This window comes from Nanorana parkeri, unplaced genomic scaffold (genome assembly GCF_000935625.1).
Source record: "Nanorana parkeri isolate BGI_ZX_2015 unplaced genomic scaffold, ASM93562v1 scaffold268, whole genome shotgun sequence".
Classification (NCBI taxonomy): Eukaryota; Metazoa; Chordata; class Amphibia; order Anura; family Dicroglossidae; genus Nanorana; species Nanorana parkeri.
In genome coordinates, this window is record NW_017306536.1 from 1,027,556 (window position 1) to 1,034,118 (window position 6,563).

General features: G+C 45.3%; 1 protein-coding gene across 1 annotated transcript in view; it reads left to right on the forward strand.

Moving 5' to 3' along the window:
- The first annotated feature begins 5,061 nt into the window (after window positions 1-5,061).
- MAFK (MAF bZIP transcription factor K) overlaps window positions 5,062-6,563 on the forward strand; it is a 41,918-nt gene continuing 40,416 nt past the window's right edge. Inside the window, exon 1 of the mRNA XM_018557112.1 lies at window positions 5,062-5,121. The gene's annotated coding sequence lies outside the window, so the exon portion shown is untranslated. The remainder of the gene's footprint in view (window positions 5,122-6,563) is intronic.

Below are 6,563 nucleotides of genomic sequence, written 5' to 3' on the forward strand. Positions count from 1 at the left end.
TTTGCGATGACGTCAGAGCCTGCGCCTTCTCCTCCGTACACGGGGTTGTGTCACGTGACGCTGTTGGTTGCGCTGCCCTGTGTAGGATCATTGTCTCTCCATAGACAGGGATGTGTTGGAAATTGTGTTATATTGTATTGTAAAGAGCCGCATAACAGGACGGAGATATGACAGCACTTTGAAGGGTTAGTGATCCTTTCTGCACATTTTCCTAAAAAAATCCCCCATGCTTTCCATCACTTCCAGCACATTGCAAAGCACTGTTAAGATGATACAACAAGCTGCCCTTTTCCCATTGCATACCTGTAGATCCTGCACAGCATGTCTGCAAAAACATCTAGGTGGTGCATGGGCAACCTTTGAACTCTGGGGCAAATTTCCCTGACCACTAACACTCTGGCAGTCTTTCTCCCAATGCTAGGGCATCCTTATGCCTATTGTTCATCAACACTGCGGCATCCTTCCTCTCACTGCCAACAGTGGCATTCTTGCTACTACTGCTCATCAACACTTTGACAGCAAGCATTTTTTTCCTCCCACTGACCACCAACACTGGGGCACTTTTTCTTCCCAATGACACCCAATATGGGGAATTTTTTCATCCCACTGACCCCTCATGCTGGGGCACATGCTATCCGAAAGTGTCAGCAACAACGCTTGGAAGTTTGTAGGGGGCGAAAAAAAGACTTACACCCATCAAAAAGGTAAGTATACAGCGTCTTCTTCTATGGGGTAGAAACGTTTTATGCTGGTGACAGGGTCCTTTTTTTTGTTAAAAGAAGAGTTTTATGGATTTTTACATTACAAACACCAAAGCAAATAAAGAAAAAATAACAACACAGTTAAAACAATGACAGAGTACTATGGTATTTTGTTAACAGAAGATGGCAGGAACAACAAAATATGTAATATTCAACATACCAGGAGTGTTGAGGCACATAGATCAGTGTTATCAATTCCAGTTTTCAAGATCAAGGTTCCCCAAGGTAGAGCCAAATACAGTGCATGAGGAGGAGACGTAGGGATGCCACACCTTATTAAAGGACCTAGGGTGTCCCCTATTATTGTAGGCCATTTTATATAAAGGGACAGTAGTATTGATCAACTGTATCCACATATCTAAGGTCAGTGAGGGTTGAGTTTTCTTTTATAGAAAAAGTAATTTCATCTGGTGAATGGATAAGCGACGGTCATCTAGAAAGCCTTATAAGCATGTATTGGGGCAGTAAATATTAGGAAAGGCAAAATGATTCCATGATTTGGTGCCAGAATTCAAATATTTATTTTCCAATGCCACATTGTATGAAGAAGTCAGTTATTGATTAAGAAGTGCACGCATATACGCTCGTATATACGCAATATACAATTTTGCTTGCGTTGTGTGTGAATGAGGCCGAAAGGACACAGGAAGAGAATTAGCAATGTCTGAAAACTACCAAAGGACTCTAAGTAAGAGAATGCAAAAAATATAGGAGCTTGGGCAAAAAAATCATATTTATAATGTTTGCCCTACCTATTAGATCACTGAGCAAGAACATCCAGGTCTTGGTCATCTTTGACAAAGAGGCTACAACTATTCCAAATATTACCCAGATACTGTCAGGGTTTCTTACCTTTCCTTGTCCCATTGATCTGAAGCCTGTCTTCTGTTGCAACACTGTTAATTCCTCTTTGGCGCCCTCCTATTACCAAACCCATAAACATCATCATTCTGCACAACTACTGACAAAACCTCTGACAACTTCTTGCCTAAAGGTGATGATGCAACAACAATTCACTATGTAACCAGCAGCTTTGCCCATTTGCTTTCCGCCCTTTTGTTTGTTCAGATCTATCAAGTACTCTGCTGTTGGTCCTGTTCTCCGTGTATGACCATGGCTCTGGCTGACTAATCTCCTGGTTCCTGAATTCAACTATGTTTTCCATTCATCCTGCTCTCAGTGTTCCCTGGCCTGGTTCGGGTTACTACCCATTTTGGCATCTGACCTCAACATCCTTGACTTCCTCCATTGTTTTTTGCCATTTTTGTTTACCTGCACTTTAAATTTCTGTCTGGTTTCTTGGTTTCCTGACAGATATGTTGTAAGGGGTAGATTAATGGTGATACCTAGGTATAACAATTTATAATTGTAAAGACAGGTGCATATGTTTAAAGGAGAACTATGGGGTTAAGTCTTTTCCCCATAGTTCTCCTTAGGGTAACGGCAGGACACAAACTAGCGTCCTCCCGTCACCCTAAAAGAAGAAATAATGTCACCAGCACACCATAGTAGTAAAGTATTAATTCATTTAATGGCACATTGCCATTCGATGCAAGCGCTTTCGGGGCCTCAGGGGGTCCCCTTTATCAGGCTCCGAATGACACATCACTTACAGAATCATCAACTTTATATAGACATCAAACTGTGAAAAACAAACAGGCCCCTCCCATGGAAACAGTGTCATCACTGAACACATTCCCGCCATAAGAGATTCAAAAAACAACTGACCTGCGGCAATTCAGATGCATCGCGAAACAAAAATGTAAATGATTTGAAAGAGGGCTAGAAACAAGCTATTTGGATCTGCAAGATAAACAAGAGCATCATCTTACAGTGATATACACTTTTCTAGGTTATGACTATAGAGTCCCTTTATCTGTGGGGATGTGCAAATCAATGAAGCCAATGGTTCAATAGCCAAGTAAATAGAATGGTTTAGAGGGGGCACCCCTGTCTCCTTATTCTAATTATGAGGAATGCCTTAGAGATAAGGTCAATAACTTTTTCTGGCCTTTGGGTCAGTATAGAACCCCCATATCTATTTAATGACATTAGGACCAAATCTATTTAGATATAGCACAGTTTTCATGTCCTTTAATTAAAGTGAGACTAAACTCGGGAGTTAAATCTTAAAAATGCATTCAAGTGCCTTAACTATTAACAAAATCGCTTATTTGTGTATCACTTTAAGATAAAGATTCTCCTTACCAACTGCTGCTGCATCCGTGTTCTTGGTACCATTTAAAACAGCAGGCGATTGCTGTTTAAGTACAAGCGATCCGGCGTCTGTACAAATGCCGGATCACTTGTACGGTGCGGTGCGGTGCCGTGTGTCCCCCCCCCTGCGGCCGCCAGTGGCGCTATCGGCTTCACAGGCTCCACTGACCCTTTTTGTGAGCTCAGGACCGGCTTGGAGGGTCTTCCCTGATAGATCGGAGGAGGGATCAGCGGCTTCTAGCCTGCTTCATCAGCTTCTTTGGGGTCCCTAGGTGACAGGGGTCTGACCCCTGATGTCTCCATAAAGAGGACCTGTCACATTATATTTTCTATTACATAGGGGGCTTGTTATATGTAATAAAGCTAAGTGTAAAATAAAAGTGTTAAATAATAGAGATAAAACAATTTTTTAAAACATCTCTAATTGATGACGTTCCTAACCCCCCCAATATCTCTCCCCCCTCCCCACCACAAACTACCCCCACCTACATCCTTAAGGGCCCAGTCACACCATAAGGAGTGCGTTCAGCCTCTGGAACGCACTGGAACATAACCCGGCTCTGTTTTGGGGCGGGAGGGGGTGTGGCTGCGCATTGAAGTCAATGGCACCGCAGCCATGCCCCCTACCCACAGTGCGATAGCCGTCACCCGAATGCGTGGCACATCAGTGCCTGCGTTCTGGTCCATTGCGATCTGCCAAAATGCTGCATGCACTACTTTTTTGCAGATCCCACTGGACCGGAACACAGGCACTGAAGTGTCACGAATTCGGGTGACGGCGATCGCACTGTGGGTGGGGCGCATGGCTGCGGTGCCATTGACTTCAATGCGCAGCCACACCCCCTCCCGCCCCAAAACACAGTGAGCTGGCTGGGTTTCGTTCTAGTGCGTTCCAGTCCGAACGCACTCTTTATGGTGTGACTGGGCCATCAGGCTGGGACCAACTGCACGCGAAGCAGCGCGGAGCGGTGGCGTGCTGCCTTCACGTGCAGTGTGTCATGTCATTTTGTCTCTGGCACATCAGCTTGCAAGAGCGCGCATAGCTGAGCGTGCTGAGATAAAACATTTCATCTTCAGCCAACCGGCTTGCGCGTATAAACCCACGCGTCAAGATGCGAAGGCCATTCGGTTATTACGCGCGAGCCCATTGGCTGACGATGCAGTCGTTCATCACAATTTTCTGTTCTTGCCTCGGGCGCAAAATAGGCTAGCTACAGCTCTGGTTAAAGTTTATCTATAGCCAAAAATGTTTTCCAATTTTTGATACAGTAGGGAAAGTTTAGAAGCTCTGCCGAGTTTTAATTGAAGTACAGGCTTTTAAAGCGTCACCTATGGATAATTTGGGGTAACGTATTTTGTTGCCGCTTCACATGTGCACACAACGGATTAGATGTGGGTGGGAAAATTATTTTGTTTTGCGTTCAGTTGGGCTTTAAAGTCTAACGTTAGTCAAAGCTTTTTTTTTTAAATCCTGGATAACATTAAAAACAGAATTTCTATATTATTTGTTTGTCCTGATGGCAAGATTTCTCCGTGATTTTTCGTCATGACACAACTTCCTGAGGAGAAATTCCTTCTAAGGTGACAGGAAATTTCCTCTTCACACTAGTACTCATTGAATTAGGTTATTTAACTGCCAGAGCCATTTTTATTTTTTGCATAAATTGTACATTTTTCACTGGCTAAGTCCTTTATTAATCTTATCCATGTGTAACTATAGTCAACAACAATCACGTTGTCACCACAGTGACTGTGACAGAGCAGAGAGGGGGCAGCCTGTGTCTCTCCAGCTGCTCTGGAACCATAAGTTACAGCCGTGGAACCCACAGCCCCATGACAGCAAGAGCACCACAATGGAATCTCTGCCCCCACCACCACCACGTGAAGTCCCCCGCCACATGACGTCACAGAAGCCCTTTGAGTGAATGGAACGCACGGGAGGAGGCGGAGTCTCTCATGACGTCCCGATGATGTCGCTCGTGACGCAGAGTTCCCGGAAGTGGAGTGCCCTCGGTGGAGGAGGCTGTGGCGGCAGCGGCGGCGGTGGTTGTTGTGGTGGTGGAGAGGAGGAGGAGTCGTCCCAGGCACGCCCACGACACCTCACGTCTCTGTACACCTGTGTACGGCCCCTGTGGCATTGCAGGTAAGCGCTGTGAGGGGACCTATGCGCCGGTGTTTGCTGAGTGTATTGGAAGGTGGTGTGTCAGGCCAATGCCGGGGGAGCTGTGACAGCGAAGGCCTCAGCAGTGTCAGGAGGCCTCATAGTAAACAAATGGCTGAGCCAGAGCTGTGTGACAGAGACTGCAAGTGTCAGCGTGAGCCGGGCTGGCAGGGCACGCTTGGATGTGTGGTTTCACAGCTAGCACTGCTGATCCTGGACATACATGACTGAGGTCTAGTAGGGTATTGTTGCTCAGCCAGTGTAAAGAATAGATGTATGGTGATGTTGACGTGTTAGGGGGGGTTTTACCTGATGAAGTAGATTCATAAACAACATTTGGAAGGTTTCGGTCCTATTAGAGCTCATTTATAGAATGACATATACATATGTACAGTGGGGGGAATTTATCAACTGGCGCAGACAAAATCTGGAGCAGTTGCCATGGCAACCAATCAGTTTCTCTCTTTAGTTCAGTTAAGGTTTGAAAATGAAAGAAAGAAGCTGATTGGTTGCCATGCACAGCTGCTCCAGATTTTGTCTGCTCCAGTTTTGATAAATGCCCCTCATTGTCTTATTTTATACACATCTACGTGCAGCCCTGTAACAGGCTATGGGCTCCTTCAGACAGCTGCACTGGCGGCTTAATGTTGCACTGTGTAAAAAAAAAAAAATGTAGGCTGGAGCTGCGTCCGGGGCTGTGGTGTTTGCTGCAGGCATGGAAATGCGTGTACATGAACGCAGTGCAAATCTACCCTATTGGGCCCCGCTGCTCAGGGCCACCATGTCAGTATCAGCAATGTGTACACACTTTATTTATTACAGGTATTAATAGAACGCTGACAATTCACACAGTGCACATTGACATCAGTCCCTGCCCTCGAGGAGCTTACAATCCAAGCTCCCCATCTCATGTGCTTTGGTCCAAAATTGCGGTGCATTCCTAGTTTCTCTCCCCCCCTTAGTGCTGCGCTGTGTCCCCTCTGACAGCGCAGCGTCCAGCGTGGAGGAGAGTGCTGTGAGCAGTGTGTCGTGGGAGCGGAGTCAACACCGCCGGCTCAGCCTCCTGTGACAGCGTGTCATGATGGAGAGCGGGTTCAAGCAGTCAGTGAGCAGCTGAGTGTTTGTAAATAATTGAGGACATAGTATGTTTACTGTGTCCCCAATTATGAATGGACAGGAAATGCTCTACATCACTTCCTGTTCATTCATGATTGTGGGCATAGTAAACATATTATCTTCACAGGTTTTGAATGAATAGGAACACTCAGTATAGAGGCTTTCTGTTCATGCATAAAAAGAAAAAGAGATTGAGGATTGTTTGTGACTGCAAAAAAAGAGATTCTTGGCTCTGTCTCCTCCAATCTTTTTTTCAATTTAAATCTAAAAGGGAAATATCAGGGGTCTGTTTAGAACCGTCATATTTT